This window comes from Scyliorhinus torazame, chromosome 2 (assembly GCF_047496885.1).
Source record: "Scyliorhinus torazame isolate Kashiwa2021f chromosome 2, sScyTor2.1, whole genome shotgun sequence".
Classification (NCBI taxonomy): domain Eukaryota; kingdom Metazoa; phylum Chordata; class Chondrichthyes; order Carcharhiniformes; family Scyliorhinidae; genus Scyliorhinus; species Scyliorhinus torazame.
In genome coordinates this window covers 335,717,074-335,729,786 of record NC_092708.1, presented here as the reverse complement: position 1 = coordinate 335,729,786, position 12,713 = coordinate 335,717,074, and the positions used below count along the sequence as shown (strand labels likewise).

Below are 12,713 nucleotides of genomic sequence, written 5' to 3'. Positions count from 1 at the left end.
AGAAATCTGAAATGCTAACGTTATAAATTCAAAATATGGTGCTATAAAAAATGTAAACCCAAGTACTTGACAACTTAGTAACTTACTAACAACCGGTAAGAGCTTAAATATAGTATGTGAAGACACCTTAAAAGAATGAAACACTCAGACAGGTATGGTACAACAGTCTGGGAATAAGACCACTTTTGAGCTCTTCCAGGGGAGGGAACTAGTGCCAAGAAATTGTTAAGATCCAAGACTAGACTCCCAAGTTTTTGGTAATATCTGGTTAGGGACGAATAACATTTTGTTTAAAGTAGACAAAATTTGAGAGTCAAGAAACTTGCTCGGAGAATCCACAAGATTCCATGAGTTTCGAACAAACAAAAACAAACTTTACTATTCAATGTCAAAGATATAAAACCATTTAGTGTTGATGTTATACTCTTAACCTTCAGGGTTAATATGAGGGACGTGTGAATAACAGGAAAACTGTAATTGAACACATCACAATTAATAGCAAATGCGACTAAGAGAGATACCACGGATTTCGCAGCAACCTACCAGGTGCAGTAAATCAACCAATCTCTGAAAATCTGTCTGCCACATCAGGATCCCAAACTTTTGAGGACCAAGCTACCAAATTCTCTCAAACCTGCTCCAAAGACTGCACACCTCCCAGGGTTTCAATCTAATTTCCTGGGACCCCATTTGCTTGAATTTTTACATCTGCACTCTAGCCTCTACTTATTGGTGCAATTTCAGCTTCATGGAACTAGCACTGGTTCAAATTTCAGAAAAATATTTTATCGAGGTATTTATATATTTACACATCAAACACAATCACAAAACAAGCCAACAGGACTGCAAATAACCAAATAACACCCCCCATCTCTCCCCCCCCCCCACTCCTTTGCATCCACATTTTATCCCCCCTCCCCCCAATTGCTGACATCTTAACTGTTCTCAAAAAAGTCGATGAATGACTGCAATCTCCGGGCAAACCACTCCACAGAACCTCTCAAGGCAAACTTTATCTTTTCCAGCTCAAGAAACTCCGCCAGATCACTCCCCCACTCCCCCTTACTACTGCCTTTAATGTCTCCCACAGCGTGGCGGCCGCAACCTCACCCGTGTCATTCAGCTCCACATATCCCCAAATGGCAGCCTCACCCACTCACAAACCTCAAGTGCCAGCAGCCTCCACTGCGGGCACTGCACCCCCCCCCCCCCCCAAGCCCCCCATCCCCCTGCAAGTCCATCCAATGCGACGCATGACCCAAAACCACAATTGCAGAGTAGTCAGAATCGACCACTCCAGCCAACAACGTCCTATCCAACACAAAATAATAGATTCAGGAGTACACCCTGTGCACATGGGAGAAAAACGAGACTTCCTTTGCCCTCGGTACACCAAACCTCCACGGGTCTACCCACCCCAATGCTTCCATAAACCCCCTCAGTTCCCTCGCCACCGCCAATACTCTCCCCGACCTAGGACTCGGCCGATCCAATTTGGGCTCCAAAACTGTATTTGGGTTTGATCCTGGCCCTCCATCTGTGTGGAGTTTGCAGATTCTCCCCAGGTCTGTGTGGGTCTCATTCCACAACACAAGAATTGGCAGAGTAGGTGGATTGGTGCCGCTAAATTGCCCCTTAGTTGGAAAACAAATGAATTGGGTACTTTACATTTATGAAAAAAAAGGGAAAGATCATTACACCACTCAGTTCCCAAATTAAAAAGCGACAGAAGGATGCCATTCAGCTCATTGTGCCTTTTCTGGCTGGAAGAGGTATCCTGCTTAATCCCACCATCTAGTTGGTCTGTAGCCTGTAAGGTTACAGAGCTCCTGGTGAGTATTCAAGTTTTTAAAAATGTGATGAGGGTTTCTGCTGCTATCGCTCTTTCAGGCAGTTTCAGAGTCCACCATCCTGAGTGAAAACGATTACTTTAATTTTACAACCAATCATTTCAAATATGTCGCCAGGTTATTGAACTCTTGGTTCTATACACCTCAATGAAATTTTTTCTCAGTCTCCACTGTTCCAAAGAAAACCTCAGCTGCTCCAATCTTTCTCAGCAGCTAAAATTTTCCATTTCTGGCAACATCCTCCTAATTCTCCTCAGCATCCTCTCCATTGTGATCACATCCTTCCTGTAATGCAAAAACCAGAACCGCATGGAATATTCCAACTGTGAGCTAAACAGTGGTGTCTGCAGTTCTAACACATCTTCCCTGTCCTGCTCTTATACCCTAAGCCTTTTACAATAAAGTATGCCTTCTTTTAAAAAAAATATATATATTTATTCAAGTTTTTAAAACAAATTTCCAACAACCCCCCCCCACAACAAAAAGAAAGCAACAAGAACACAACAAGTAGAAATTATACATTGGATTTCCCCCATATACAGTAACCCCCCTTATAACAGTAAACAGCACAAATAGGGGAAAAAAAAAACACCTTAACCCAACCCCCCCCTCCCCTGGCCTGCTGCTGCTGACCTCCTCTTAACACTCCGCGAGATAGTCTAGGAACGGTTGCCACCGCCTGAGGGACCCCGGCACAGACCCTCACAAGGCAAACTTTATCCTCTCCAGCTTGATGAACCCTGCCATGTCATTGATCCAAGCTTCCACACTAGGGGGCTTTGCATCCTTCCATAGTAGCAAAATCCTCTGCCGGGCTACCAGGGACGCAAAGGCAAGAATACCGGCCTCTTTCGCCTCCTGCACTCCCGGCTCGTCCGATACCCCAAATAATGCTAATCCCCAGCTCGGCTTGACCCGGGCATTCACCACCTTGGACATAGTCCTCGCAAAACCCCTCCAAAACCCATCCAGTGCCGGGCACGACCAGAACATATGGACGTGATTTGCCCGGCTCCCCGAGCACCTCCCACATCTGTCCTCCACTCCAAAGAACCTACTCAACCTCACCCCTGTCATATGCACTCTGTGAGTAACCTTGAACTGTATTAGGCTGAGCCTGGCGCAAGAGGAGGAAGAATTAACCCTACTCAGGGCATCAGCCCACAGACCCTCATCTATCTCCTCCCCAAGCTCCTCCTACCCTTTAACTCCTCCACCGAGGCCTCCTCCTCTTCCCTCAGCTCCTGATAAATCGCCGAAACCTTGCCTTCTCCAACCTATACACCCAAAATCACCGTCCTGAATCCCACGTGCCGGAAGCAGCGGGAATTCCCTCACCTGCCGCCTCACAAACGCCCTCACTTGCATGTACCTGAAAGCGTTTCCCGGGGGTAGCCCAAACTTCTCCTCCAACGCCCCCAGGCTTGCAAACGTCTCATCGATGAACAGGTCCCCCATTCTTCTAATCCCTGCCCGATGCCAGCTCCGAAACCCCCCCCATCCATCCTTCCCGGGACGAACCAATGGTTCTCCCGAATCGGGGACCAAACCGAGGCCCCCACCTACCCAGTGTCGCCTCCACTGCCCCCAGATCTTCAGCGTCGCCGCCACCACCGGACTCGTGGTGTATCTTGTCGGCGAGAGCGGCAGCAGTGCCGTCACCAGCACCCTCAGGCTCGTGCCCACACAGGACGCCATCTCTAACCTCTTCCACGCCGGCTCCTCTCCCTCCATTACTCACTTACGGATCATCGCCACATTGGCTGCCCAATAGCCACACAGATTTGGCAGCCCCAGCTCCCCCCTGTCCCTGCTACGCCCCAGAAACACCCTCTTCACCCTCAGGATCTTATTCGCCCACACAAATCCCATGATGCTCCTGCTTACTCGTTTGAAAAAGGCCTTGGGGATCAAAATGGGAAGGCACTGGAACACAGAGAAACCTCAGAAGGACCGTCATTTTTACCGACTGCACTCTACCCGTCAGTGAGAGTGGCAGCATATCCCACCTTTTAAAATCCTCCTCCATCTGCTCCACCAACCGCGTAAAATTAAGCTTGTGCAGGGCCCCCCAACTCCTAGCTACTTGGATCCCCAGGTACTGAAAGCTCCTTTCCGCCCTCTTCACTCGTCTATCCCCCTTCCCTGGTCCCCTGAGTGCACCACAAAGAGCTCACTCTTCCCTACGTTGAGTTTATACCCCGAAAAGTCCCCAAACTCCCCAAGGATCCGCATGACCTCCGCCATCCCCTCCACTGGATCCGCAACATACAACAGGTCATCGGCATACAACGACACCTGGTGTTCCTCTCCCCCCCCCCCCCCCCCCCGAACCAATCCCCTCCATTTCCTGGACTCACTCAGTGCCATGGCCAACGGCTCAATTGCCAGTGCAAACAACAAGGGGGATAAGGGGTACCCCTGTCTCGTCCCACGGTACAGCCAAAAGTACTCCGAATTCCGCCGGTTCGTAGCCACATTCGCCACCGGGGCTCTATATAGCAGTCTGACCCAACTGATGAACCCTTCCCCGAACCCAAACCTCCGCAGCACTTCCCAAAGATACTCCCACTCCACCCGGTCAAAGGCTTTCTCCGCATCCATAGCTGCCACTACCTACGCTTCCCCCTCCACCGACGGCATCATAATCACATTAAGGAGCCTCCGCACATTTGTATTTAGCTGCCTACCCTTCATGAATCCCGTCTGGTCCTCATGAATCACCCCCGGGACACAGTCCTCAATTCTCGTAGCCAGCACCTTCGCCAGCAACGTAGCGTCAACATTGAGGAGCGAGATCGGTCTATACGACCCACATTGCAATGGATCCTTGTCCCGCTTCAAGATCTAAGAAATCAGCGCCCTGGACATTGTCAGGGCAAGGTCCCCTCCTCCCTCGCCTTATTAAAAGTCCTCACTAGCAACGGGCCCAGCAGGTCCACGTATTTCCTATAAAATTCAACCGGGAACCCATCCGGCCCCAGAGCCTTCCTCGCCTGCATGTTCCCCAATTCTTTAACCAGCTCCTCCAGCCCAATCAACGCCCCCAAACCAGCCATCTGCTCCTCCTTCACCCTCGGGAACCTCAGCTGATCTAGGAATCGTTGCATCCCCTCCTCCCCCGCTGGGGGCTCAGACCTGTACATATCCCCATAGAAGTCCCTAAACACTTCATTTATTCTCATCGCACTCCGCATCGTATTCCCCCCCTATCTCTAACTCCACCAATCTCCCTCGCTGCCTCCCTCTTACGAAGCTGATGTACCAGCATCCGACTCGCATTCTCCCCATACTCATAAACCGCCCCTTGCGCTTTCCTCCACTGTGCCTCTGCTTTCCCCGTAGTCATCAGTCAGCTCGATTTCCGTCTGGAGGTTCCGTCGCTCCCTAAGTAGCCCCTCCTCGGGGGGCCTCTGCATAACTCCTGTCCACCCTTAAATCTCCCCCACCAACCTCTCCCTCCTCTCTCTCCTCTCTCTCTTCCCCCCGTGGGCCCTAATGTAGGGCCTGACCACTGCCTTCAACGCCTCCCAGACTACCCCCACCTGCACCTCCCCGTTGTCATTGGCCTCCAAGTATCTTTCAATATGCACCCGCCCGCACACCCCCTCATCCGCCAACAGTCCCACATCAAGGCACCACAATGGGCGCTGGTCCCTCGCCTCCCCCAACTCCAGCTCCACCCAATGCGGGGCGTGGTCCGAGATGGCTATGGCCGAATATTCCGTTCCCTCCACTTTCGGGATTAGCGCCCTACTCGAAATTTAAAAATCTATCCGGGAGTAGGCTCTATGGACGTGGGAAAAGGAGGAAAATTCCCTGGCCTGTGGCCTGGCAAACCTCCATGGATCCACTCCCCCCATATGGTCCATAAACCCCGAGCACCTTGGCCGCAGCCAGCCTCTTACCCGTCCTGGACCTAGAACGGTCCAGTGTTGGGTCCAGCACCGTGTTAAAGTCCCCCCCCTCCATTATCAAGGTTCCTACCTCCAGATCCGGAATCCGACCCAACATGCGTTTCATAAATCCGGCATCATCCCAATTCGGGGCATATACGGTCACTAGTACCACCCGCACCCCCTGCAGCCTACCACTCACCATCACATATCGACCTCCATTATCCGCTACAATATTCAGTGCCTCGAACGACATCCGCTTCCCCACCAGTATTGCAACCCCTCTGTTCTTTGCATCCAGTCCTGAATGAAAGACCTGCCCTACCCATCCCTTTCTCAGCCTAATCTGATCTGCCACCTTCAAATGTCTTTCCTGGAGCATAACCACGTCTGCCTTCAGTCCCTTTAAGTGCGCGAACATCCAGGCCCTCTTGACCGGCCCGTTCAGGCCCCTCACATTCCAAGTTATCAGCTGGATCAGGGGGCTACTCCCCCACCCCCCCCCTTCCGCCGACTAGCCATCTCCTTTTCTAGGTCAGCCACGTGCCCGCGCCTCCTGCACCCTCCAATCCCCCAGGCGGCGGACCCCCGCCCCGACCACCTCTCCTACTTCCAGCTCCCCTTTGGCCAATGCAGCAGCAACCCAGTTCCCACCCCTCCCCCCCCCCGTTAGATCCTCATCTAGTCATTTTGCTCCCCCCATGACACTCCCGTAAGTCAGCTGACTCCTCTTCCTCCGCCAGGCCCTGTCCCTCCAACACCAACGGCCACACTCTCCCACAGCCCCCACATCAAATCCATTCACCTATCCCCACCCAGCACCGAAACAAAAAGAACATTCCCCAAACGCAGTAAACATCCCCCCACGACAAACCCTCAGTTTGAGTCCAACTTTTCAGCCTGGATAAAGTTCCATGCCTCATCAGGCGTTTCAAAATAGTGGTGCCGATCTTGGAACGTGACCCACAATCGTGCTGGCTGCAGCATCCCGAACTTCACCTCCTTCCGATGGAGAACCGCCTTAGCCCCGTTAAAACCAGCTTTCTTCTTAGCCACCTCTGCACTCCAGTCCTGGTAAATATGGATCTCCGTGTTCTCTCACCTGCTGCTCCGTTCTTTTTTGGCCCATCTCAGGACACACTCTCGGTCCATAAAGCGCTGGAACCTCACCACTACAGCCCTTGGTGGCTCGTTGGCTTTGGGTCTCCTTGCCAGGACCCGATGAGCCCCATCCAGCTCCAGGGGCCTCGGGAAAGCTCCCGCGCCCATCAGCGAATTGAGCATCGTGCTCTTATATGCCCCGGCATCGGGCCCCTCCACTCCTTCAGGGAGACCAAGAATCCGAAGATTCTTCCTCCTCGACCTATTCTCTAGGTCCTCAAATTTTTCCTGCCACCTCTTGTGCAGCGCCTCGTGCGCCTCCACCGCCAGGCCCAAGATCTTGTCCTCGTTCTCCGAGGCTTTTTGCCGCACCTCCTGGATCACCGCCCCTTGGGCCTTCTGGGTCTCCACAAGATTCTCAATCGCCGCCTTCATTGGCGCCAGCATTTCTGTCTTCAGCTCCGCAAAGCAGCATTGAAGGAATTCCTGCTGCTCCTGCGACCACTGCGCCCATGCTGCATTGTCTCCACCCGCCGCCATCTTGCTTTTCCTCGCTTGCACTTTCCGCTGCACCAGGATCACTTTTTTTTTTTAAAACCGCTCCACTCCTGGTCCAATCCATATAATGTCGGGGGAACCTTGCTGTCACCTTCCCACACTGGGAGCCGTCGAGCAATTGCCGTTGGGGGCCCTCTGAAGAGCCCAAAAGTCCGTTCCCGGCGGGAGCTGCCGAACGTGCGACCTACCTAGGCATAGCCACAAGCATAAGTTAAAGTATGCCTTCTTCACCACCTTGCCCATCTGTCTTGTTACCTTCACGGATGCGAGTACATTATTACGATCCCGGACCAGACCCCAACAGTGGCTAGGATACAGGACAGAAACCCCAATATTTTATTTGAATTTTGTAAGACTGTGAGGAAAGGATACTTCGCTCCAGGAGTGATTTCACACAAAATAGGAATAGGAAACTTTATTACTAACACAGGATTAAAATATCTTTAACTTCACAACATCACAAGAAAAATAGCTTACGATGAAATGAAAATGAAAATCGCTTATTGTCACAAGTAGGCTTCAATGAAGTTACTGTGAAAAGCCCCGAGTCGCCACATTCCGGCGCCTGTTCGGGGAGGCTGGTACGGGAATTGAACCGTGCTGCTGGCCTGCCTTGGTCTGCTATAAAAAGCCAGCGATTTAGCCCAGTGTGCTAAACCAGCCCCTAATAAGGATTACTCCTTTAGTAATGCTAATCAATATAATGTCACACTAACCCTTAACTGCTATCTTTATTCCCCTCAGACAACAAAACCATCTCTACTCTCAATCCACTTTTAAATACAATTAGCATCCAGGAATACCTGGTGTACAGAGATGACTGGATACTCTGCTTTGAGACTGTTGTAAGAGATTTTTTAAAATAAATTTAGAGTACCCAATTTTTTTTTCCAATTAAGGGGTAATTTAGCATGGCCAATCCACCCACCCTGCACATCTTTGGGTTGTGGGGGTGAGACCCATTCAGATACGGGGAGAATGTGCAAACTCCACACAGACAGTGACCCGGGGCTGGGATTGAACGCCGTGGGGCATCAGTGCTAACCACGGCGCAACCGTGCCGCCCGGAGGCTGTTGTAAGAGATAGATCTAAATCTTGTCTGAACAATGCATAAATTCTGGCTGTATTTCTTCAGTAACTGCTTCTCAGCTTGTTTCAGCTCACCTTCCTGCTACACAATTCTGAACTTCTGAGAAAGAAACTGCTCATCTGGCTACAGAGATATTTAACTGAACTTCAGCGAGAATAGACGCTTGACTTCTGCTCATATCCCAATCTAAAACTCAATAAAATTGCTTTTCTGCAAAATGCTTGGAACATTAGCGTCTTCCATTAATTACATATTACAAAGCGGAAACAAAATGTATCTAATTAATCCAAATAAAACTCCATTAGGCCGAGCTTTTACAATGCCTTAAATGCACCTCTGGTTCCAAAACCTTCAAACCAGGTTTCTTAAAAACACAACTGCAGCAGTCATGCACATTAACCCAGGCTTTTAATCTTTACTGCACCAAATACCTATAATATAATATATACATACATAGATACCAAGAATTTACAGTGCAGAAGGAGGCCATTCAGCCCATCGAGTATGCATCAGCCCTTGGAACGAGCACCCTACTTAAACCCATGCCTCCACCCCATCCCGGTAAAACACCTAACCTTTTGAACACCAAGGAGCAATTTAGCACAGCCAATTCACCTAACCTGCACATCTTTGGACTGTGGGAGGGAACCAGAGCACACGGAAGAAACCCACAGGTGCTCCGGTTTCACCCTACAGTCCATATATCTGAAATTCCTATATTCATCACAACATGCACTCCAAGGTCGCTCTGTTCCTCAACACTTCTCAGAATTCTACAATCCGTCTTGTATTCCCTTGCCTTATTTGCCCTTCTCAAATGGATTAACTCATCTCTTCAGATTGAATTCCATTTGCCAATTTTATGCACACCTGACCAGTCGACTAATATCTTCCTGCAGTTTAGTTTTGTTCCTCACCATCAACACTGCCAATTTTTGCATCATCTTCACAATTGGGATCCCCTTGTTCTCACTGTCCATACCACCCGCCTTCATATTAAATGGATCATACCCCACTGTTCCAACCACCTCCGGGTTGACATCACCAAAAAGGCTCCCAACCTGCATTTAGCATTTAAAGGGTCCATTCCCTTCCTGAAACCCTGACCAAATCTCAAATTTCTCAAAAATCTCCAAATCTCCAACAATTCCTCCCCATTCTGTCAGCTTTCTACGCAAGATTCGGAGGTGTAAAACCTAGCCTTTCAACTTTTCTTCTTACCATTTAATGCCCCAGGCTTTCCTTCCAAGTGCAACAGCAATTTAGTATACTGTATTCGCTGCTCACAATGGGATCTGCTCTATATCAATGTGAAAAAATGCAGACTGGTGACCACTTTATAAAACATCTCCATTTAGTCCGCAGCATAGCTTTTATTTAAACTTTTACACCTTGCTCTCATGCTGACCTGTCATCACCTTCTTGCAGAATTCTACTGAAGCTCAATGCAAGTTTGGTAAACAGCACCTAATCTTTCGATTCTGCACTTTACAACCTTTCAGCCTCAACAATTTCACACCATAACCATTTTGAGTCTGTTTTTTGCAGGCTTTGATTTTACACTCCTTTTCCCTTTTGCATAGCAGCGGTTCATCTCATTCAATCATTCACATGTTCTCTAGACACATCTTTTGTTTCTTTACTTTACCATTCCCTTTGTCCTTGTACCATAAACTCTTTGTCATTTAATCCACACTGTTTTTCAGTTCTTCCTATATGTTTTTCTTCCCAACCTCTCCCCTTTCACTCGCTCAAAACCCATCATATGTTTTACTGATACATAGAAGATAGGACCAGGAGGCGGCCTTTTGGTCCTTCAAGCCTGCTCTGCCATTCATCACAAACATGGCTGATCATCCAACTCAGTAGCCTAATCCTGCTTTCTCCCCACATAGCCTTTGATCCCATTCTCCCCAAGTGCTATATCTAGCCGCCTCTTGAATATATTCAAAGTTTTAACATCAACTACTTCATAGATTACATAGAACATACAGTGCAGAAGGAGGCCATTCGGCCCATCGAGTCTGCACCGACCCACATTCATCCCTCACTTCCACCTTATCCCCGCAACCCAATAACCCCTCCCAACCCTTATGGACACTACGGGTAATTTAGCATGGCCAATCCACCTAACCTGCACGTCTTTGGACTGTGGGAGGAAACCGGAGCACCCGGAGGAAACCCACGCGGACACGGGGAGAACGTGCAAACTCCGCACAGACAGTGACCCAGCGGGGAATCGAACCTGGGACCCTGGCGCTGTGAAGCCACAGTGCTAATCACTTGTGCTACCGTGCTGTCCTCTAGTAATGAATTCCACAGGCTCACCACTCTGTGTGAAGAAGTGTTTCCTTATATCTGCCCGAAATTGTTTACCTTGAATCCTCAGACTGTGATCCCTGGTTCTGGACACACCCATCATTGGTAATATCTTCCCTGCATCTACCCTGCCTAGTCCCGTTAAAAGTCTCCAGGAGGTCCCCCCCCTCATTCTTCTGAACTCCAGCGAGAACAATCCCAACCTAGTCAATCTCTCCTCATATGACAGTCCCGCCAACCCTGGAATCAGTCTGGTAAACCTTCTCTGCAAGGACATCCTTCCTCAGAGAAGACGACCAAAACGGCACACAATACTCCAGGTGTGGCCTCACCAAGACCCTGTATAATTGCACAATACATCCCTGCTTCTATACTCAAAACCTCTTGCAATGAAGGCCAACATACCATTAGCCTTCTTCACTGCCTGCTGCACCTGCATGCTTACCTTCAGCGACTGGTGCACAAGGACACCCAGGTCCCGCTGCATTCCCCTCTCCCAATTTACAATCATTCAGGTAATAATCTGCCTTCCTCTTTTTGCTTCCAAAGTGAATGTCACACTTATCCAAATTATGCTGTATCTGCTATTGATTTGCCCACTCGCCCAACCTGTCCAGATCATGTTGTAGGATCCCTGCATCCTCGTCACAATTCACCCTCCTGCCTAACTTGGTATCATCTGCAAACTTTGAGATGTTACATTTTGCTCCCTCATCCAAATCATTAATACATATTGTGAATAGCTGGGGCCCCAGCACCGATCCCGGTGGTACCCCACTAGTTACTGCCTGCCAATTTGAAAAAGACCCATTTATCCCTACTCTTTGGTTCCTCTCTGCCAACCAGTTTTCTATCCATCTCAATACATTTCCCCCAATCTCATGCGCTCTGAATTTGCACAATAATCTCTGATGCGGGACTTTGTCAAACGCCTTCTGAAAGTCCAAATATACCACATCGACGGCTCCCCCTTGTCAACTGTGCTGGTTACATCTTCAAAGAATTCCAACAGATTTGTCAAGCATAATTTTCTCTTCATAAATCCATGCTGACTCTGACTGATCCTGCCACTGTTTTCTAAATGCTCCGCTATGAAGTTCCGAATAATGGATTCAAGCATTTTCCCTACTACCAATGTTAGGCTTACTGGTCTATAATTCGGAGTGAAGTGAGCTACCTCCAATCTGCAGGGACAGCTCCAGAGTCTATACAATTCCAGAAGATGACTACCAATGCGTCCACTATTTCCAGAGCCACCTCCTTAAGCACTCTGGGATGCAGATACTCAGGCCCTGGGGATTTATCCTCCTTCAATCCCATCAATTTTCCCAGCATCATTTCTCTACTAATATTGATCTCCCTCAGTTCTTCTCTCTCACTAAACCTTTCATTCTCCAGCATTTCTGGTATCCGATTTGTGTCCTCTTTTGTGAAGACAGATGAAAGATTAATCTGAAACTTTAACCATAATGCTTGCCACAGATGCTGCCTAGGCATTTCCTGCATTTTCAATTTTAATGTTAAATCAGGAGCACAGGCCAAATGTTTCCCACAATTAGGGACACTAACAATGTATTACATTGAGAAAACTCAAATTTCTATCTGTAGGTTTAATGCATTTGTGGTTTGCACAGCTCGACACACTGTATAAAATGCCCCAAATCCAAATTAAATAATAATTTACTGGATGTGGGCATCAATAACTAGGGCAGCATTTATTGCCCATTCCTGGTTGCCCTTGAGAAGGTGGTAGTAAACTGCCTTCTTGAACCACTGCAGTTCCAAGTTATAGGTACAAAGGTTTTCTCAGCACACTTTAGCAAATGTTACTTTTTGTCAATCTTTCCATATTATAAATTCCTACATTCATATCAAAAAGGTATTGCTGGAAAGAGAGA

General features: G+C 48.7%; 1 protein-coding gene across 9 annotated transcripts in view; it reads right to left on the bottom strand.

Moving 5' to 3' along the window:
• The window catches only part of ppp1r13bb (protein phosphatase 1, regulatory subunit 13Bb), a 168,508-nt gene that overhangs the window by 34,100 nt on the left and 121,695 nt on the right, over positions 1–12,713 (bottom strand). The window lies entirely within an intron of this gene.